The sequence below is a fragment of the Halyomorpha halys genome, unplaced genomic scaffold (genome assembly GCF_000696795.3).
Source record: "Halyomorpha halys isolate HHAL.00 unplaced genomic scaffold, Hhal_1.1 Scaffold448.1, whole genome shotgun sequence".
Lineage (NCBI taxonomy): Eukaryota > Metazoa > Arthropoda > Insecta > Hemiptera > Pentatomidae > Halyomorpha > Halyomorpha halys.
In genome coordinates, this window is record NW_027107821.1 from 564,129 (window position 1) to 588,296 (window position 24,168).

At 31.5% G+C, this 24,168-nt stretch overlaps 1 protein-coding gene across 2 annotated transcripts in view; it reads left to right on the forward strand.

Annotated features, from left to right (window-relative positions):
* LOC106682875 (acetylcholinesterase) overlaps nucleotides 1-24,168 on the forward strand; it is a 169,853-nt gene that overhangs the window by 100,881 nt on the left and 44,804 nt on the right. For both annotated transcript variants that reach the window (XM_014423977.3, XM_014423978.2), the window contains exon 3: nucleotides 21,450-21,520. The gene's annotated coding sequence lies outside the window, so the exon portion shown is untranslated. The remainder of the gene's footprint in view (nucleotides 1-21,449; nucleotides 21,521-24,168) is intronic.

A 24,168-nucleotide genomic window follows, 5' to 3' on the forward strand; every position in this document is an offset into this window, starting at 1 on the left:
ATTGCGATGTAGTCTTAGCAATGCGTAATGACCTTTTCCCAGTTACAAAAGATGTTCAAATAAAAGAGAAAAGTTAAAGAGAATAAAGGTCAAAATTAAATTAAATATATAAAAAAAAACTAATTAAGTTGATGATATTTCAGAAAACGATAGGAGGAAGATATTGAAAGAACTAATTGAGGAGGAGTGGAACTGAACTAATTACAGGGAGGCAAGTGTCCGTCCCGCGGGACCGGGGAGGGCCTTCCTCTAAAGCTCCACGAGTCCCGTTGTGCTCCTTTTTCAAGAAAAATAAGTGCCTTTTTTATGAGAAAATTCCTTAATGAATGGACTCCATTTTTATCGTTATTTCAATATATTCATAAAGCCCATGATAAGTCAGAGAGAAATAGATAATTTTTCTTTTCAGAGAGAATATTTTCGAGGTAATTATATTTTATAGAGGTCTTCTTTTTTTAAAGCCTTCCAAGCTATTCATATAAAATTAATCCACTTTCATTTTATAGTTTTTTTTATTTATATATTTATTTATCATTATTTGTTGCATTTTATTTTTAATTACCAGCAAACTAGTTTTTCCCAAGTGATCCCACCGAGCACCATAAAAGAAAAATAGAATTACTTTATAGCAGGAAAAAGGATTGGAACACATTAATTATAAACAATTTTACTTTAGTTGATTGTTTTTTAAGTGGGGTCTATTGTTTGAGCTAAGTTTAAAATGTTAAAAAAGTGATATTTTCACATACTTTTTTTATGGAGACTAAAATATAATTCTGAATAAACAGAATTTTAAATAAACTATTACAAATACTTCTAGGATTTGTATGTTTGAAAATAAAGTTTAATATTTTGACCTAGAGTGCTACCAATGGATAGTTTCTCTGGATGCCCGTATCACTCCACTTTGATCTTACATCAAATTTACTTAATGTGTTTTTATGTAAATACAGTTGTAAATAGCAATAAATAAAAAATATTTTGACATGGATGAAGACGAAAATGACCAATAAAATAAGCCGAAACGTTATGAAAATATGAAATGCCGTGCAATATCGGTAATTCGAACTTTGGTACTCCGGATACTTGGGTCATTTGAACTGGTGAAAAAAGAAATTGTTTATTTGAAAACAATATCATGTTTGTTTCAAAATAAAAGTGCACATGTGTGAAGGATATTTTTGGCTTCTCAATTTATAAACAAGTTATTACAATGATAATCGAAAGTGAACATTTCTTCACAGTCTCGATATCGGTAAACTAATTTCCTATGAAGGTATTTATAATATATTTTTGTAGAATTAGAAATATTTAATATCTATTATATAACTGTTTGTTTCAGTAAAACTAATTTAATTAATAGTAGAAATATGTATAATACAAATTTTGATGGCGAACTCGTTTTTTCATCTCGTTTTAAATTAATCAATGCAAAGATTTTTTTTTTAATGTATACTTACCTTATATATTTATACTTATCATAAATCTTATAAATTTAATAAATTAAATCATCACTTAAAATTATTAGGATGTAAGAATAATATAAAATGTTTGGTTGATATCAAGTCCATCAATCAACTGAAACGGAACGCCTTCATTCTGAAAGACGTAACACGCAATACTGTTCAGTGCTCCTTATAGACTAGGGCTAAGGAAAAGGGGGCGGCTGTTTATCCCTTGGAGGGAGTTCTTGTCAGTCGGGCTCGTAGCGCGTTTTTCCAATTTCAATTAATTGATTCACTCAATTAATTTCATAGGAAATTACATCCTTTACTCCAGCTCAAAGAGTGTAGTAAAATCACAAACAGTGAAAGCGCCTCTACTTGGAACGTAATATATACGTTGTAACGTTGTAATTTGAGTTTGTTTCTATGAAGATTATTTTGTGAAACCTAACCCTAATATCCTAGAGTCACAATCGTGTAATGTACTATTTCCAATTTCCTCTTTTTTTTTTTTTGTAAATTGTTGAGGTGAAAAACTTCCAAAATGAATATAATCTATTCTATATTTTTCATTGTACAACGTACAACAATTGCCCCGTACTCATGCACCTTTGCAATCCTAAAATTAAGTTATTCTAATTACAATTTTTATCTATGTTATATGTGTATATTTAAAATCCTTGTAATCATGTTTACCACATATTTGTCATATTTTCAATTTCCATATTGAAATCATGTCACCTATATAATTATAGTTTAAAATAGTTTTACTCTACATTATTTAAATTATTGTCTTTCACTATTGGTGCACTAATCTATTTCTGTAGCACAAACCAATGCTTTGTATTAGACATTAACTCTTTCGACCATATCAACATGTCCAATATGCTGTTTTGTTACCTTCCTACTGATAAGTCTTATTTTAGTTTATTGTATAATTTGAGTTCAAATTAGACCATTTTATTCTCATATATTTTCTCTATTTTTTTATATTTATGTTGCTAATCTATTTATTATATCAGCTTAAAGTATATTTCGGCTGCTTTATTGTTTACCGTGTCTTTAATATTTTTGTTTATATGGATTGCTTCCAGAAACCTTCTGCTTTTAGTGTTTTGTGTCTATTATTATGGGATTTTTTATGTTAAAATTATGGTTTATGGCGCAGATAATAATAACCCTTTTATTGCATCACAAACTCTGCAGTCCCATATCACAACCCTCGAAGAATTCCTTAAATTCCTCGAATTCCTCTCGTAACCAATCCTTGCAATCCAAAATCCTTCGTAAAATCCCCAACGCTCCTTAATTTGTCACAAATAAAATCATCCATAAAAACCTTAATGTTCCTTATGTAACATATCTAGCCCGAACCAGTTATCAATCCTTCCATTATAAACTCCCTAACTACTAAACCCCATTAGTTTCCAACCTTGCTTCCTCCTTAATTTCTGAAAATCCTCCGAGACGTCTAAAAAGAAGATGGCCTCGAGACCTTATATTATAAAAATGTTTTTTTAAAGCTAACAATGAGTAGTTGCTCTACATGCCTGTATCATACTATTATGATTTTACTTCAGATTTAATTGTTGTATTTTATGTACAGTTGTAAATGTCAATGATCAAATAAATAATGGTTTAATATTGTAACATTTTTACAGTTTGTGATATGTAGCATGATCTTGCTTTCTGTTTTTTTTTTATTTTAATATATATCAAGCATCAGTTTTAATAATCTTAAAAAAATATGCAAATTAAATATATTTTTGTAAAAAGCAATTCCTGATAAAACGAACGTATTAATCTATAATTTAATATGTATTTTCAAAGGTAGGTTCCCAATTGGATTGAGCCCCAGAGATAAGATAAATCAGGTCCTTTATATCCACGACCTTGCTGTTGACATATTAATAGATAATTTTAAATTGCCATGTCGTGTCAGGAGAGATCGTCTTGGACATTCGTGCCTGTTCTTCCGATAAAAAATCTGAAAGCTTCTTATCTGGTAACCAGGACGACTGTGAACAGCCAGGGAGGAAGATAATTTATTCCAAGATTAATGGTATTTGAAGCGTTCCTCTTCAACTAGCTATCTCGCCGCTCGTTTCCTTAGCAATAAATTATAAATATCTCCGACAAATATTAAAATTCGTCCTGCATTCTAGTATATGGTAATAATATTTTTTATGCCACTTCTCTTTGATGTTAACTTGTGAGGAAATAGCTCATTCCACGGGACAAACATAATACTGGCTTGTAAAGACTAGACTAAAATTTAATGTTTAGATTTACCAATAGCGTAATACCGTAATAAAAAATTTAATATTACTATCACCGGGATATTTTCAAACTTATTTAAATTATAAAAAATAAAAGTTTTAAACGGCGTTCTTTATTCCCAAAACTTATTTTGGCAAATGAAAATTTGTCGGAATAACTATAAATCAATTTATTTTACCAAATTTCATGTAAACTATTACTCCTACAAAGATAAACATCATAAACTACTTTATAGCTCATTAAACTAGCTTGAATGCTAATAGACATCTGTACGTCAAATGGTTTTTGAGATATAAATTTTTCAAAATAAATTCACAACTGATTTTGTAGTATGTCTCATACAACATTTTTATGAAATGTTCCTTTTTAAAAAGCTATATCTTGAGAATTATTGGACGTAAATAGCATAGAGTGGGGTAATTGGGGAAAAACCTGGTGAGTGATCTTGAGAGTAAGAAAAATCTCCTTGCATAATTATTGCTATAAAAACAGTCCTACCTTACAAAGTACTGAACCTATGAACTTTCATGGGTCGTTGGAATTCACATTATTATTATCTATACTTCATGCACAGAGCGACCATTTAGTGAGAATTGGTTATTTTAAATCGGAGGACCTCAAAACGAGTATTTCCATCAAAAACTAGAATTCGAAACTTTGTACGATCAGAATTCTTCTCCTTACCATATATTCCATATACAGATAGGTGAAAGTAAAAGCGGTTTAATTAAATAAATGTTCTTCATTCTTTAATTATGTTTTATTAACTATCAGAATGTATTGGTGTAATTTTAATTATAATATTACGCGGAGGGATGTGTCCTAAATCAATGTTTCATTTAGTTTCACATTGGGTATAATGAACCTCCCGATGTGTTGGACAAATATTCTGAATAGTAGTGTAAATAGAATATTGTTAATTGACCCAAAGACAATTTACGTATTTTGAATTGTAAATAAAGCAAAGCATAAAACAGAACTAAATTGAAAATTGTAAATAAATAGGACGCATTAGTGAGAATAGACTGAACTGTTCTGAAGGTTGTAGTACAATTCAGGCCGTAGTGTACTTTGCGTTGTACAAGTCCTGTACAAGTTGAGAGCCAAGTTGCTATTTACCGATCGGTGTCCGTAACTGCCAAATCTATTTAGTTCTTACTTACAAGAGAGAAACGTTTTGAATTAATTCCTAGTTAAATATACCGTGCAGGAATTTTTGAAGTTTTCCTTTGTTGCGATTAGATAAATAATGAGAAATATTAAAAATCATCTAAAGTATATAATTTGGTATATAATATTGATTATTTGATATGGAAGGAATTTAAAATTCTGGTAAATAGGAAATAACATTCCGAGTTTATACATAATCTTTTCAATTTTTTGAGACTGGTATTTATTGTTTGAATAAATTAATTGGTAATCATGATAAGTTATATTAACATCTCACATCCAATTATTTAAAATATTTTGCAGCCTATTCCGCCCAGGTCATTAATTATAAATCAAATCACCCTATTTTGTCACAATTTCAATTACTTTTAAAAATGTTAATTTTAGATGAACTTAACACTATCGATTGTTAAAATAGTGACAAAATAGGGTGACCATCCAAGTCGGTTACGGATAGTTGATACAGTTAAGTTGATCTAAAATTATCAAATTTAAAAATTAATGAAATTGTGACAAAATAGGATGATTTGACTTTATCAATGATCTAGGCAGAAAAGCCTGCAAAACGTTTTTAAATAATTGGATGTGAGGTGTAAATTTATATTTAAGATTGTACTTGTGGATGGTCGAAACGTTGGACTGTTGGTGATATAATAAAGAGTGTTGAGATTTAACGTGGGTACCAATTGATTTATTCCAACAATAAATTCTGAGTTTAATTTAAATTACCTAACATTGAAGGAGTATTGCAATCAATAATTAAAATTTAATTAATTGCCGAATGCGATACCTTTTCTTATTAAGAAAAGGAGGGTCGAAAAAGTACTCAAAAAATATTATAACTTTAATATCATTTACGGGACCGTTTTCGACAAAATTTTCGGTTTATATAAAAATCTTTTCAAAATTCCGAGAAACGATTTTTTTATTCAATTGTAATAAAATATAAATATCATAATCATTAAAGTTTTAGGACATAATAACCGAAATATTAATTGGTCTCATCTTCATTACACGGATCAACCTAGATTGGGGGTTTTACAGCGCTGGTCTCAAAATAGTCACTAGAACGAAAAGGAGAGAATTGTGTCAGTAAATTAATGTAGAAAATAATGAATACATTTTTTGAACAATAGATTTTATACTGATCTAGTCCTAAACCTATTCTTTTATATATGAATATATATATTCAACCTTGCCTATTCTCAACTCTGTTTTTAATTATTTGTTATTTTTATTATATACGGAAAAATACAAAAATTATTTTTTTATTCTTCTCAGTGGCCATTCTATCACTTTAGAGTTTTGTTTTAAAATAAAATTTACTTAGGAGGAGATATTAATTGAATAGTTTAACTGAAAAACTCATATTCTACGCTTCACCAAATTTCTTACTAAGCATGAAAAATATCTAATTTCAATAAAACACGAGGTTGTAGACGGCCCAGTGTGTTGCACCATAAACTTGACATTCTTGTTTCAGAAGCGATGTCGATTGGAATCCGGTCTGGATGTGGACCGTCATATTTCGTTGTGGACCGTCGGGATAAATCTAGACTTTCCTACTCTGGCTAGAACTAGACGGTAACCTGTAGGATAACCCATCTTTAAATTTTCGATTTTTTTCTGAGATAATACTTTTGTGATTTCATTTCAGAAAAAAAAAACTAGTTTAAAATTCTAAGATGTATTATTACTCTTGATGGTTGTATTTACTGAAAGGACTAACAGCAAATTTTATAGTGAACATGACTAATGTGACTAATTTCAATAAAACAAGATTTTTAAATTTATATTTTTTCCTGATAATGTTAGTCATACGAGATCAATTTTTCGGAAAAAAGGGAAGTTTAAAATTTTTGTATTTGAAATATGATATTTTTTCACTTTAAGTAATTTTTGCTAAATTGAAGATTGTGAGGTTTGTAGTTCGAACCTTTATTAAGTATGCGTATAAATAATACTTTAAAATAAATATTAACATCACACAACTTTAAATAGCTAGTCAAATCGATGTATTCATTTTTTATAAAGAATTAATAATGGAATAGAAGAGTGATATTTTGAAAATAAGCTTCTTTTTTTTTCACATTTTCATTTGTTGGTACATTACTCCAGTATTTTACTAACTTGTGTGAATAACAGGAAAACAAGAAGTGTTGACAAGAGAAGACGTAGAAGGTTGATAGTTACAATAAAAACCATCTCAACATAACAAAAATATTTTGAGCCAACAAGAAATTAAAGGTTTGACTAAGAAAATTTTACTTTTTCTTTGAATAAAATAATTAATTTCTATATAATCTTTACACTTTATTGAAAATTATTATTGTTTAAATAAAATAAATTTTAGTCTCAAAACAATTTATATTATTTGAAGTCAGGCTTTTCGGCCAATTCGGTCATCTTCAAGGACAATCTCAATCACAATTACCCTATTTTGTTAATTCTTCATATTAAATTAAAAATCAAATCTTTTAATCGCAGTTAATTTTCAATATTATAATTTATCAAGATTTTTGTGATTAATTATATTAAAGAAAGAAACATAAATTGTTTTGAGAATAAAATTAGATAAAATTTATTTTATTAAAACAAAAATATTTGATTTTTACTTTCAAAAATTATATGTTGAGCAAATGGATAGGTTCATCTAACAAACGCAAAGATTAAAATAACGGAGAAAACGCAATTTTTCCAGGTTCTTTCTCAAAATAATTTTCAAGACCTCAACGTACAAATATATAAGTACAATGTTGGGAAAGCACTAATTATTATTATTTCTTTTGACTGTTATTAGTAGTAACGATTTAACTAGTAATTGTTATTTCAACCATTATCATAACTACAGTGGTCCAATAAGTAGTTGAAATTACTAATCAAAAATTGTTATTCCATCTCCTTGTTTCGAATCACAGTAATTGGAAAGTTATCGTAATTTTAATTGAAATTACGCGATGGTTTCAGTGCTGAACGAGAATTCCTTGTCTCTTTTCGAGTAGAATATAATTTTAACATTCTAATAATAAATAAAAACCTCATTAATTCAAATAAATATAATTTAATGTAATTGAAACATAGCTAATTAGTTTATTTTAAAGAATCCCCTCCGAATTACATCGAAGCAGAGTTTCGCCGTACTGATAGTTCTCTCAATCTAATGATTGTTAATTATCTTAATATTGATGACTGTTAATTATCTTTGTCATCGAAGGCTAATCTCCTGTCGGATTAATTCATACCCTCTAATATACATTAGTTGACTACCACTATTGGTAATGTTATAGTACCCGTTGTTACTGAGAAATTAGAAATTGTTATCAACGGTCTGATATTTAAAATCCTAAATTAGTAAAACAAATTTTATATTGATGCCTTAACTATATTAATTTGCTTTTTGTTTGATTTGATTTTCCATTCATAGTGTTTTCATAACATTATTCTTTCTTTGTGTGTCTACCAATGTACAAAGATAGAATATTCAATCAAACATATCAGTTCCAGACGATATAGTAAAGTTTTGATTGTTGTAAGTACCTAATTTTTAGCAAATCAATGTTCCCTGCAATATTTATTAAAATAAAATTTGAATTACATAACAAATTAAGGGTAAGGGCACATTTGACTATTATTATTATCAATTATATAAAATTAAGAAAGTTATGCCTTCCCCTTAAATTACAAGTATTGGAAAGATGGTAGGCCAAGTTGGATGAAAACTCTCCAAGTAAATTAGAAGAATTCAAAAGAGTAGTAAAACCATGGGGGCCTACAGCAGCTGTAGGGAGGAAGTTGCTCTAACCCGCTAGAGAATAGGCCATACTCTCCTCATGCACTTTCACCTCCAACGTGCCAATATTGCCAGACCATTCTCACGATTAAAGATATTTTTGAAGAATGATCTCCCTATTTGCCTAAATCTGTACTGCTACAACCTATGAAGGGTCAGGGGTGAAGTACTTTTTAACGAAGCACGCTGTTACTTGCCCAGTGGCTGTCCAAGGAGTTTATTTGGTCAGAATCATGCTCGACTGCCAGGTTTTTACTCGATCAAGGTTACCTAATTTATGAGGGGAGCCACACACCCTATTGAGCTCCCAAGCCCACAAGATTGGCTCATGGCTACAGTAACAGAATAAATAATATCTGCCACAGTGGAAATCGGACTCTGATCCTTTGGGTTAGTAACACAGTACCTTACCACTGAGCCACCCCACTCCTATAATGCGAATATACATGAAGAATATCACGTAACCTGTGACGAAAGAATAGCGAGGTTTGACTAAAAATAATAAAACTGACATCGTGAAAACAGCTATAACGAACTTCAGACGGGTTTTTTCAAAAGCTAAGATCTGTGGGAATCCAAAGGAGAAAAACAAAAGAAACAAACGTAACAGCCTGAATTCAATAAACATGATGGCTAACTTTAGTTTGGAAGGCAATGAACTTTATGTATCATTGATGTAAGATATAGACGAATTAAAAATAAATAAACGTGGTTTTTAAAACTACGTTACACAACTCTCTTATTTTCATTTTTGTATTATTAAAACCAATTTTCAACTTAGCTGTAAAAGTTACAATGGTAATGCATACAAAAGATGTAAAATAATAGGGCTTTACCTTGGTGATGCCCCTTAGGTAAGTGGCGCCCGAGACCTTTGGCTCCTTGGTCAATGTGTATGCTCATATAATCGTCTCTATGACTCTTGAAAATCGATTTATTTTACACCGATATGTTATAATAATTAGACTGAAATTTTGAGATTTTTTTTTTAACTTCAAGAAAAATACAAATACAATTAATTATTTATTTATTTATTAAATTCTCTGACATAAATTATTTTTCTGACATTGTTATCGGAATACTATTTTCTACAGATTCGGTTGAATATATTAGTGTACATTAGAGTTCAGTGGCTTTGTAATAAAAAAAATCTGCTTTGCAAAGTGTACTCTGCGCTCAGGGTACAAAGGTAAAGATCCCTTTGCCCTGGCGACTCGTCAGTATTCGTTTTAAAGTCTTTGTGAGAAAAGTGTAAAAAGAATTAAATTGAGCCGAATTAATTGAGTTCTTTCAGCCTGTCCCTTTTCACTATTTATACTGCAGCAAAAAAAAAATTCAACATCCTACAAATTAAGCTCAAAAATTTGTAGGATGTTGAATTTTTTTTTTTTTTTTTTCGGAATGAAAAATCGTCAAATATTTTATAAACTTCTGTATTAAACAAATACTATTAATAGGTATTATCAAGTTTAATACATCGATGTAAATATTAAAAGAGTTTCGACTTAACAATGAGAGCGAAGTACCATGCTGCTGTTTGTCCTTTGTCGTATTTGGGGATGATAGATGAACCTGTAGGATAACCCTTCCTTCCTGCCCATGCAAAAGTAAATGATGGGAGTTAGTGATAAGAGCACTGAAGATTCAGATTTGATTTTAAAAAAAAAACAGACAGCAACCAGCCTACTCCATACACGAAAGAAAAAAATATTTCTATAACGCTGAATTTATAAGTTTCTTACTTTTTTTTATAAATATAATAATATATTTTAATAGTAAAAATCTGATCGAACTTAAAAAGGTTCATTTAAATTATGGAATTGTTGATTAATTTATTAATGTAGTCATTGCTAGATAGGTCTTACTTCAAAAGTTTGCGATATCCAATTACTCAGTGGCGTTTTCAGAACCGAAACTAGGTTTTTTATATTTCTTCATTAAATATCTTTTACTTTTCTTTCTTGCATCCTAATTTTGGTGTGATATTCATCCGCTCCTCATACTTTGAAAAAAAAAAATCCATCTTTTTGAAAAAGTTATGCCATTTTTATTTTGTAATGGTGGTCGTTTAATTGTGGATTTCAGACTTTATAAATTTTGTTTCTGTCTCAGTAGCCTAGTCATATATTAAAAATATTGACTCTAGTTATGAATAATGTATTTCTATTTAACATTGACTCTTCTCTACGGAGATTTTTCGGTGAAAATCGTGGGAAGTTTTAGAAATCGCATTTTTCATAACAGTAAAAAACAACTTACCAATTATTCCAAAATAAAGGAGGATACTAATTAATAAATAACACTTATCAGTTCTTTATCATCAAGTCTTTAATTCGATGATTCACAAACAAAAACACTGAATTACTGACTGTATTGCTTTCACTGTGTGGAAGTAAACTGAAACTTTATTATAATGAACTAGCCGTATTTAAACTTTAATCATGTTTGAATTAGTTGGAAAGGATTGGTATTGAGTAAAGATGTCCTGAACTGCTACCTATATCTTTCTAGGCTATCATCGATTAAATTTCAGAGCTGCAAAAGAACTAACATTCTTTAAAAACAGAGAAAACATGCCTTACTTAACGAAACCTTTTCAAATCAGTTTTATGACTATCACGCGTAAATTGAATCCAGATATTTTTATCTTCCGTTATACTTCCTCTATATTCTTTGTTTCAGTGTTATAGAATTAGATATCGATAACACTCCAATAAACAGCGATGGTAAACGACTTTATGGAAATTCATAAAGCGACTACACCTTGATTAATATTTTGACTGGGAGCAGAAGCTCATTAAAGGGGGCGTAATAGAGAGATAAGGAAATGGTGCTGAGCGTGCTGAAGAGCTGGATACAGGAGGCTGTGAATGAGGCCGCGGATCCAGTGCCATCGTGATGGATGTCTTCCGGTCGGGGGAAACAGGAGCCATAACCTTCCCTCGACTCCAACATCTTCATTCTCCCCCCGCAGCTATTTCCATTTTACGCCTCCTTCATTAAGTCATCTATGCAATGTTTCATTTTGTTGCTCTTATCACCGTTCCAGATAAAATTTTATTAATACAGCACTTGAACTATTTTATTGTATAAACGTAATGAATAAATAACTAATAAAAATATTACTTGAGAGAAAATGTACCGATAATCTCATACGATAACTCATAGTCTTTGTTGGCATTATTCAATTTGCTTCCTCACTACCAAAAGTATGGAAGCATTTCATTTATACTGGAAGGGAAAAAGCTGTTTCACTTGTGAAACTGTCGAAATTTAGTAATCAATGTTTTTGGAGAAATAAGTTATTCATAAAACAGTTTCTGATACCTGCTTATCTGGGTGTACTTTTTTTAGATATGAATCTCTCAATACTAAGAGTCACCATATTTTTAATGTGGCGTACTAATGCAGATTACTAACAACTTTCATAAAAACATAACGGAAAAGTTTAGAGTGATAATAAAACCCAATTTAATGTTCACCAATACAAAATTAATAACAAAAGGGACTAGTTTATTCTGAATAGAGTTTTCCATTTCTTTTTACAAGATACGTGAGAGAAAATTAGAAATTCAAAGTAAATCAATAAAAGATATGGGTTAGTTCTTAGACACAAACCTGATTTCGGTTTTATAGACTCCAATAAATATTTAAATCTCAAGATTTTGAAAAATTATTTTATATAGGTCTAATAAATTTAACTTGGTCATATATTAATACAAGCAGGTATATGTGAGCTGAATATATACATGCATATGTGAGCATCAATTCACTGGGTCACATCAACAGTGGTGCTCAACAATTCTCTCAAAATATTGACCGTATTCATTTTCTAACCCTGGAATTTCCAATGTTGTATGGGAAATATTTTTGCCGGTTCTAATCCTAAATTATGTTTCAAGATGAATTCTATGATGAGTTTTACTGTTTGACAATTCGCGTGCAAACAGTGCGGAAAATTGTAAATATAAATCTAAAAAACAAAATCGTTTCTGAATTCAATTTTTCGTAAGAATCATTATAATTTATGTTTACTCCTTACAACTGGCATTTGAGTCTCTACTGCCGGCCGAGAATACTCGATTATAATGACGGATACCTATGGAAAATCCTCAAAAATTTCTTTCCTTGAATTCTTTTACTATTCTTTGATTTTATCCACCGTATATTCTCAATCGTTTATAACTTTGGTATTTTCAGCAATTACCTTCAAGTCACGTAGGATCGGAAAATTCATCAATATTAATTGGATTTCAAATAGATTTTCTATGAGAAACCATCATTAAAAATATTTTTTCCTACTGAAACACGAAGTCGGCTGTGAATCTACCCTTGTTGACACCCAGCCTTTATAAAGTACCCTTAATTAATGGACAAACCTCGTGGTTAAGTATGAGATTGACTGAATTACCTCAATACACACAACTGTTGATTTAGAAACACTTCTGCCCTACCAAGAATATCACGTCGTTTTCCTATTTTAGCCACTTTTTTAATATTGCTCGACCTAATTAACTTAAGTCGCCACTTCCTCTTCTTTCAAAGGTGGGATAAGACCATCCCTAACCCTATCTAGCCCGAACCAGATATCAATCCTTTCATTATAAACTCCTTAACCACAAAACCTCTAGTTTCTAACCCTGCGTTCTCTTCTATAACTGATAAATCTTCTGAGGCCCCTGAAAAGAAGATTGCCTCGAGACCTTCTAGTCTAGAAATATTATTAGAGTGCTATCAATTGGTATTTTGTATCACTCTATTTTGATCTTATATCAAATTTACTAAATGTATTTTTATGTTAATAATGTTCTAAATAGCAATAAATAAAAAGTTATTGGTGGAGTTTCGGTTGAGGACAAATTAAATTCTCTTAGGATGAAGGCGAGCAACAACGGTCTATATAAATGACGATCGCAATCGATGTCTACAGTCAGGCTTCCAAGTGATTGAATTTTGGTTGTGGACAACGGATTCGAAGCGAAAAAGCCATACAGTTAATTTGGTTAACATTTTATCATTTGTTCTCAATACCTCAACTACGCTGGTAAATGCACTGATGTATCATAGTCAAAACAATGTTACTTCATATCATCATGTTACTTTGAGGGCCTTGTTATTTTTTAAATATTCGTAAACATTTTAATGAATATAAAGAAAAATTAGTAGAAAGGAGTATTCTCCACCTATTTGCCGGAAAAGAGACCATCTGCTGGGCTTCATTCAAGATTTATCCGGAGTACTTATTGCTATGTCACGGAGGAGGCGAAACAAGGTAATTGCAGGTAATAAAAATCCTACTCGGCCTCTTAGAGGGGCTAACTTTAAACAACTGTAAATTTATAAAGTCAGTTACAAACTCTTTAGTGGGGCTCTGTAGGTCAGCGGGATGACTAAAGTTTTAATAGACTAGAGACCGCATCCAGCAAAATTGGATAACTAACTCAAAATCGGTTCCTCTACAACACTGCGGCATCTTTTTTCAAATAGCTCCTCTTCTCGGCTTAATAATACCGGATCCAAGACAAGTGTCATTTGTTTCTCCGAGCTTAAAAAAAATTAGTTCCTTACCCTTTTTAAAAAAATACAGCTTTATGTTCATAAATAAGGAGGACATATGGTATTTCGTGGTTTATAAAAATATAACAATTTGTGTTTACCCCGGTTACGAGCTCTTTAGTTGGATATAGTAGGTTACCAACATAATAATTACCCACCTTCGTGTATCTTCCATCATTATTACCCCCTAATCAATGATTATTTGATCACATATTAATAATAGGCATGTTCATACACGAGTATTGTTCATGACCAAATTGGCGGGTGTATATGTAGTACGGATTATTTGCTCTAAGACCAGTATCTCGTAAATTACTCAAAAACAATACTCAAACTCAACAACAGTGGACTAAAAGATATTTTTATATGAAATAAAAAGGCAACGTCAAGATTGAAAAATATAATTGTTACAAACTAAAAAGCAATAGCTTACTATTACTTCATTTCGAAGTGCAAGTGATAGCTTACTAATACTCTAGCTTATAGAATACTAGGGCATCCTAGGAAATGTTTGTGACTATATGGAAATGAGCTCAAGAATATGTTACGAATAAAATTGTTAGATTCGTAATCAAGTGTAAAATTGACCGTAGAGTTTACCGTTGCAGAGTTGACCTTAGATTAATAAGTGGAGTAGATAGTCGGGGAGTGCGGTCAGCAAAAAAATACAAATAAAGAAAAAAATATTTATTCCTGCCGACGTTTCGACCTGATTTTCAAATGACATCAAAAGTTCCTAAAAAATACCTAGATCCTGCGATGAAACGACGAAAAATACTCTTAAATATTTGAAGAATCAGAAGCATGGTCCAATGTTTTTATTCCCCAGGTACCTGGCAGTAAGGTATTAAATAGCGCCGAGTCCAATTATATTCAGGTCGTTGAGGGTTCGGAAATTAAAACAGTTTTGAGTGAAATAGGAGCGCTAGGAGGAAGCAGTAAACCCCGGCCGTAACGTCCCTAACACATGTAGTTTTATCGCCTCAAATCCGAGCGAGTGCCACTAAGCTTTAAATTGCACTCTCTAGTGCTGGTTGTAAACTGTTTATGTCCTCCTTGAAGTATGCCAGAATGCAAGCTGCACTAAAATCGATAGCGGCAATAGCCGGATCAGGAGATTCCTCTGCCAGCTTGAGCGCAATAAATCCCAACTATATCGTGAAAACAACCTCAAATCATTCAAGTTCAAATTCAAATCAAGTCAATGAGGCTAAAGGTTTTACTATTGAGATTCAAGACCAAATTATTTCAAATAATTTACATTTATTTATTTATCTACCACCCTACCCTGCCTGTTGGGCAATACGGGTGTTCGCAGCAGTGGGTACAACTCATTGCTGCATATGACAAACATTTACATAGCTGTGCTCACAAAATCTATCTTGTTCTTCTACAGAGGCCTTGCTGATGTAGCTTCTCTCCTACGCATTGAGAAATGGAAGAGCACAGAGCTTTCTCCAACCCGTACACAAAGGTCTTGTAGTGTGGGTTGTTTTCTCTCTTCATGAGATCAGGGAGAACATAGAGTCCTGTCTCCCTCATCATCTTGGCTCACAGTGCCTCATAGGCGGTACAGGCAAGTAAGACGTGCTCGGCGGTCTCTGGAGCCCGACAAATTGGGCATAGGGATCGATGTTCATGCCATGTGCAGAGGGCTTAGTTCGGAAACCCCCATACCCCGCGAGGAACTGTGAGATCCAGTAGTCGAGGAGAACCCTCGTTGATTCCAGGCTTGAACCGGCGGTAGGAACGTACTCCTCTAGAGTAGCCCCTTTTGGGCTATCCACCCACCGTCGGTTCCATTCTGGCAAGGTTTCTTCTCGGAGGATCCTTTTCCATTTATTTATGTCTTCACCAATAGGCACTTGGAGGTTCTCCGGTAACAATTTACATATTTAACTGGAAAACCTTAGCATAGATCTTCGCTTCAAGATTCACAAGTGACAAATGAATGCGGGACCTTCCCTAGGAGAGGATACTTAATGAAGAAAATTAATTAAACTTAAATACATCATTCAGAAAATTGGATAAAGGAGCAGATAGTTGGTGGAGGCGTCAAGGAGGAAACACAATGTGAGTATAGTAGGTACAGCTTTTTGTGCAATTGTTTCGGCCTGAGTGGCTAACCAAAAAACAAAAAAAAATGGCTAAACCCATAAAATAAACGAAAAATAAATCTAGATATTGTAGAAAATACAATATAAAATAATCAAACAACAAGCATACGTTCATAGAAATATGTGAAAAAGTTGAATATTTCATGTAAAGTGAAAATCGAAACAATGAAAAATAAGAGAAAATAACTAAAAATAAAAACATACAAATACATATTGATGTTATGTGTACCAAAACGTGATAAGTGATTACATGGTGGTAGTTCAGCTTATTGATTTCAGATTTTAGTAAATAAAAACATATTTTTTTGGATAAAAATCTTCCTAAACATTGTAGGCAAGGTAAGAAGAGTATTATAAATCATGAAATAGGGTTCTAGGTCCTTAACCTAAAATAAATGATAATTCATTGCATACTTTCCTATCTGACTAATGAATATAAAAATCACAAAATAGTTTGCAGGAAAAATATACGCTGAATGTCTATAATAGTAAAAAATATCCAAATCTAAAATTATTACTAATTATTTGTCTTCATTTTTAGAAGAATTTATAAATAATTGTTTTAAAATATTTCAACGATTACAAAACATTATATTGATTAATTCCTTATAAAATTATTAAAACATTTCGTTTCAGTAAAAACACAGCATAAAAGAGACTACAGAAGATTAAACAGTTTCAATTCTATTAAAATAATTCCGAAAGCAATTTTTGAGGTTTTTCAAACTGTCTTAGAAGGACCCCCTCTATACTGGCTAGTGGAATTTTCTTAAAATACGGTTTCACTTAGGTTTACTGCACCATTCCTATGCTACTAAACGTGTGTTCCTCATTAAATGACGTATTTAACAAAAAAAAGATTTAATTATCGCTTTCAAACAAAAAAGGTCTTCAGCATTATATTTTAGTATAGATAAGAAAATTCCATCGTTTAACGTTTAACATAATAACAATAACAATGGAAAATAACAATAGAATAAAAAACATTAATGGGAAAATAATGACACATAAATGATAATATTATGGAATCAAAAAATCTTTGGTATATAGGGAAAAAAATTAAAGAAAACGAAGAAGCCTTCGAAGAAGATGGATTTAAGTGATGAATGAAAGCGTGATAGGACGAGGATTAGGGGAAGATGATTTATTGGATGGGGATAAGATGAAGAAGGTGATATCAGGTTGTAGATGTCGTAGTCTTGGGTAGGTTGAGTATGTATACTTGTGGCAGTAGTCTTATGCCTTATTACGTATTGTATATTCAAATGGAGGTTGATATAATACAATGTTACAAATCCATTGTCATTATTCTCAAAAAGATCTCTCAAGTGCTGCAATGTGAACTTGTAATAAAATAAAATGTTTTGAAGGCAGCGATAGCCACGATACGATCTGATTTATTTTGAGCACGTCTCAGATTTTCGATACAAATACAATACATAGTCTACCTCGTTGTACTTTAGAAAAAGGTGCACGTAGGAGATTCTATCTTTGTAATTCAACTGGAAAATTATTTCACTCAACGCTTCTGAGGTCTTTACACGTCAGCGACGAAATTCGTTGTATAATAATAAATATAAAATAAAGCGGGCAAATAAAAGATATGTAAAAACACTTTCAAAGTTCATACAGAAATTCTAGTGAGTTGGTTTCAGCTCTTTGAAAAGAAAGCAACATGAATACAAAGCCCCTTAGAGGTTTGTCTCCCTCACTGCAGTGCTAAATGTTTATAGAAATGTGATACCCTGCTAACATCAGGTACCTAAGTCGGCAGGTATGAAAATGACAGAACAAACAATCCTCTAGTACCGTTCCACGAGTAACATCAGGAACAGTTTTTTTTTATATATATTTATTGACATTTACAACTTTTCTTAAAATACAACAAGTAAATTTGAAGTAAGATTAAAATTAAGTGAGACAGGCATGTAAAGAAACTATTCACTCTAAAAACATTTTTACAATATAAGATCTCGAGGCCATCTTTTTTTCAGGCGCCTTGGGGGATTATCGGGAATAAAAGAGGAAGGAAGGTTAGAAATTAATGGGGTTGAGTTTATAATAAAAGGATTGATATCTGGTTCGGGCCAGATCGGTTACATGAGGCACATTAAGGTCGATTTTATTTGTGACGAAGTAAGGAACATTGAGGATTTTACGAAGGATTTGGGGTTGTAACGATTGGATAAGAGAGGAATTAGGTTTAGTTGAGCCCCAAAGCTCAACCCCGTATGTCTAGACAGGCCTTAGAAATAAACTTAAATATTATATTTTAAAAAATGGTTTGATCAAGATTTAAAAAAAAAATGTTTGCTATGGTTTCCACTCATACTACTTTCATTTTCTTAACTAATACCAACATAGTTCTAATGCCCGTCCGATTTCGATTTCTTTTTTTTTTTGGTGGAATTTTAATAATTTTGTTACAAATGACTATACATAATGTTCCATAAAATGTATTATTTACAAAAATAAAAATACATTTCTTCATGCATTTTTATCTGGAGGATATGCTATAAATTCGAAAGACTTTAAGTTCAAGATTTTATGCTTGGTGGTCAAAATCGTAAGAGCCGTTTTGTATCTGCGGTCTCTAAAAAAACAAGTTTTTTGGCATTACGCACAAAGTGCTTATATTATACCAAAGGTTAGAGGTCTTAATATTGTAAAACAGAAAAAATAAATTATTCATCGCCCGTTATTCGTCGGGCCATCACAGAAACAAAGACAAATCACATGCCAACGGCTAAATATGCCTTTTTGGACCCAGAGAGCTCTAAAGATACCGATAATTTCACCCAATCACAATTCTTTTTTTGGGGGGGGGGGGTAGTAAAGAAAATCTAACTGAAATAAAATCTCAAATAATTTCATGATTGAAAAGAATTCTAAAAATGACTTACTAACGAGAATCGAGAATAACGAGTTTTCCTTCACAGCTATTATTATTAATAATACACTATTATTCATAATCACAAGACAAAAAACATTCATTGCAATGAATAATAATAAGGAAATATTAAAATGAAAATACACAAATGGATCAAATTCATCACAAACCTCCAATTCGTAAAATGTCAGTTAATGCTCTATTGCTGGTAGTGCAGATAAGATCCAACCCTCCACCCACACCCTTATAACATTCATTTTTGGGGACCTGGGTGGATCATTTTTAGGTTCTTTGCCTGATATAATTTTAAGTTTTGGTGCAAATTTATAAGAACAATTTTTTCCCGCCTATCGTTATTACATTTGGTAAGGGCGATATGTTGCTACTGATCACTGTTAAGGCGTAGACAGTTTAATGTGGCCTGTTGATGTGAATGTTAGTCCACTGAGATTGGCTGTACTATTTACGATTTATATTGAATATTTACACTGTGGTAGTGACTAACACTTTTGACCCAATTACAGAAACTTTACGATAGTCCATTATCAAGGCGTATATATATGATAGGTTATATTGAGTTAACGGGACAGTTACTTCACTAACATTACCTGTACTATCAGCTATCACCCCAGACTAGTGTGACAGTACAGTCATGACTTTAACAATCGTACAGTTACGGTTATAACAATTCTCCAATACTTGGTAGAGTGTCGGGTTGCTATCGGGTTAAATTGAGTATTTTCAAGACGCAGAGCGTGTATTTTTTGGTCGGAAGCATTGTTTCTTAGTTAAGTATCTTTAAAAGAGCAATTGACATCTCCAGTTATATATCACTGCCTTTTCTAAATAAATAATTATTTGAATATTATATAATTGTAAAATAAATAATTTCTAACAAAGATGTTATACTTATAATACTGAAATTGTTTCGCATATTTACCGGAACAAGCTACAACGTAGTGATAATCACGTATAAAAAGCTAGCAACTGATAAGGTTTAAGTGACTAAGCAAACACTGAATCTTGAACGCGGAAACTTAGAGCTGCTTTCTCTAAATAGAGGTACATGTCACCCTAAAATTTTTATTGACAACTCTAATAGCCTTGGACAGTAAGTAAGTAGGATGAGCCCAGTAGATAAAGTAAACCCGATCTACAATACTATCTTTGGAATAGGTCCAATTCAAACGAAGATCGAATGTTTTTTTTGTCAGCTGTGCCACCATTAAATCAGGGATATTAAAAAAAAAAAAATATCTCAGTACTAGAAAATATCTGAGAAACCATCTTTGAACAGAGTAGGAATCCTTTAATATGCTGTTAACGTAAATATTTATTTTTATTTGTGAAATTTGTATTGGCATTTTACTTTAAAACCAACTAACCTACTGACTGCCCTACAGTTTCATTTAATAATGTTGCTCTTATCCCTGTCGAACAGATCCGCTACCTTGGACTACATTTGGACAACCGATTAACATGGAATCCTCACACTAGACTGAAAAGACAGGAAACTGCACGTCAATTTCGGCTATTACAGCACTTACTAGACAAACTGTCTAAACTTCCAACACATTACAAAAGACTGATCTACATGACTGTAATAAGGCAAATCTTGACATATGGAGTTGAGCTTTGGGGCTCCACTTACTTTGTCACAAATAAAATCATACATAAAGACCTTAATGTTCCCTATGTAACCGATCTAGCCCGAACCAGATATCACTCCTTCCATTATAAACTCTCTAACCACTCAAACCCCCTAGTTTCTAATCTTGCATCCTCTTCCATTCCTGACAATCCTCCGAGGCGCCTGAAAAGAAGATGGCCACGAGACCAACTAATGTAAAACGTCATTAGAGTGCTACAAATGGGTAGTTTCTCTACACGCCTGTAACACTCCAATTTAACTTAGAACATATTAACTAAATGTATTATAATGTACAGTTGTAAATAGCAATAAATAAATATTAAAAACAAAAAAAAATTTTAAACAATTTTTTCAACTTTTTTAGTTTACTTACTATGTGTCTTTATTCTTTTCTAAAGAATTATATCCAAATAATAATAGTATTATTTTAATACGCTTATTTATGACATTTTTCTCAACACATATTCTTTTTCTCACTCTTTTGCTTATTAAACAATTATTGATAACATTAATACATTTTCATTGCTCAGTTATTTTTAATTATTTCCAGATAGCGACGGGACTATGATGCAGGCACTGCACTGACAGGATCCGATGGGGCCACTGCTCTTTTGACGAGAGGTAACTTAATCACCAACCATTTAATTTTATTCTTAAAATATTTATTAATTTATAATATCCTCAGAATATTTAATGTGATTAAAATGTAATCTTATAAGAAGATTCTACTATATACAAGATTTTTTTAATTTAATTAAAATATAATCCATCTACTTAGATTTGTTTTAGTCATTAAAAACGTCTTGATTTTCGATAATTTAAGAAATTTAACATTGAGTTCGGTTGAATGTTGTAAATTAAGTCAGTATACAAACCAGTATCATCTTCATCGTTTGGTTTTCTAAGCTTAGGATTAAAACGGTAATGGTTTCTGCTTGAATGGATGAATGATTCAGTTATATTTTGATAAACCGAACTTAACAGGGTCATACACACTAAAGCTTGCTTGACATACTTGGTATCAACAATCTTTTTGTTCAAGCATGCTTTTGCGTGTTTAAAGTAATCTTGGCCTGTTCAAGCATAATGCTAAATCAAATTCAGCTTTAGGCCGATTATAGACAAATTCTAAAAACTTTCGTTTTCTAGACATTCAAAAATATATGTACTGCATATTATAAATGATATAGAATATATAATCCGCTAATATACAGCGTATATTCAGTAAGATCTTATTGATAATTTATTTAAGCATATGATAAAAATTTATCAGAATTTTATTACACATTTCTTTCAAGTCATAGTTAATAAACATAAACAAATCAACATCTTTCCAAGTAATCCTTGGTTGTGATTTCACAATTGTGTTTGTTGTAAACTTGTACCATTAGATGGAAAATATTATATTCAGATCTAAGGCGTTATCTTTCAGAAAAACGTTTTTTTAAGTCAATATTTAATTTTTAAAACAAAATAGGTTATTGTGTTGTAGGTTTAGAACTCAATTTTGATGTTAAGTATATCATTAATATCCTCGATAAGCAATATCCTCGCCATCTCTCAGTGGTTAACAATGTAATAATTCTAGTAAATTTAAATTACAAAAATATATAAATTTAAAAAAAAAAAAAAAAAATATTGTATTGTAGAGAAATTAAAAAAAAAATCACCCTCTAAAGGATGTAACAATGTTTTTTATTCAGTTACAAATATTTTTCGGGTGTTTCCTTACTAATTATCGTTCCAATAATATCTTATTAGCGATCACATAAGACATCTTATGACAATTTTTCTAATTAGTATATTTCCGTTTTTGTGTTTTAAAATAAAGTAACTTTAAAAACAATGTAATACACTTTTGAAAAATATGATTATTAATAACAGAATAGGCAAACTTGAGTATGTTTAATGTAGGATTCAGATAGTGTTTAATATAATTTTAATTTCTATATCTTTCTATTTTCTCATTATCAAATTTTTTATTTCATTCGGAAATTCCAAAATTGATTATAAGAAGTGGTAGAACTGAACAGAAAGAGGAACCTAGGGAAATATGAATGAAAATGTTACAAAAAAGAAATTTTAGTTAAGAAAACCTTTATAAAACAAGGCATTACTTTCAAAAAGTCAAACGGTGAATTAATAAATCACTTTAAACTCTATAAGTTGTCTTGCAAAAGGAATTTCGTAACAACCAAGCGTTTTTAAAAAAAGGTACCAAAACATCCTAAGAGCTTCAGCTTCTTCTAGTAGCATATGTGAACTTTACAAGTACTACTTTATGAAGTGCCGGACCTCAGACATACACCTCTTGTAATGATGAAGCAGGATAGATAGAGTTTGATACGTGATCAACAAATAAACCCTACAGTCTCCTTTAATAATGTGGATCTTACCCCTGTCGAACAGATCCGCTACCTTGGACTACATCTGGACAAACAACTAGCCTGGAATCCTCACACAAGAATGAAAAGAAAGGAAACTGCACGTCGATTTCGACTTTTACAGCACTTACTGGACAAACGGTCTAAGCTTCCAATTCATTACAAAAGACTGATCTACATGACTGTAATAAGGCCAATCTAGACATACGGAGTTGAGCTTTGGGACTCCACGACTCTACCATGACAATCCAAAATCCTTCGTTAAATCCTCAATATTCCTTACTTTGTCACAGATAAAATGATACATAAAGACCTTAATGTTCCATATGTAACCTATCTAACCCAAACCAGATATCATTCCTTCCATTACTAACTCCCTAACCATCCAAAGCCACTAGTTTCTAACCTCGCTTCCTCTTCCATTCCTGACAATCCTCCGAGGCACCTGAAAAGAAGATGGCAACGAGACCTGCTAATGTAAAATGTCATTAGAGTGCTACCAAAGGATAGTTTCTCTACACGACTGTAACACTCCAATTTAACTGAGTTTAAATTTACTAAATGTATTATAATCTACAGTTGTAAAGAGCAATAAATAAAATTAAAAAATATCAAAAAAAGATTTATTACAGCGAAAAGTTGGAATCATGTTATTTGCTTATCAACAGAGACAATTCTTTTGTTTTTCTTACCTCCTTTTTATTTAAAAATGTTTATTTAAATGTATGCAACGTGATAAAAATGTATCGTTGAAATTGTATTTGATAATCATTTATTCAACTTCTGAACACGAATGTGTGTTAAGGATGAACTGTGCATTATAGTAAGTTACATTAATGTTAGACACATAGCTGACTCTGTACGGAGGAGTTCAATGTAAGTAAA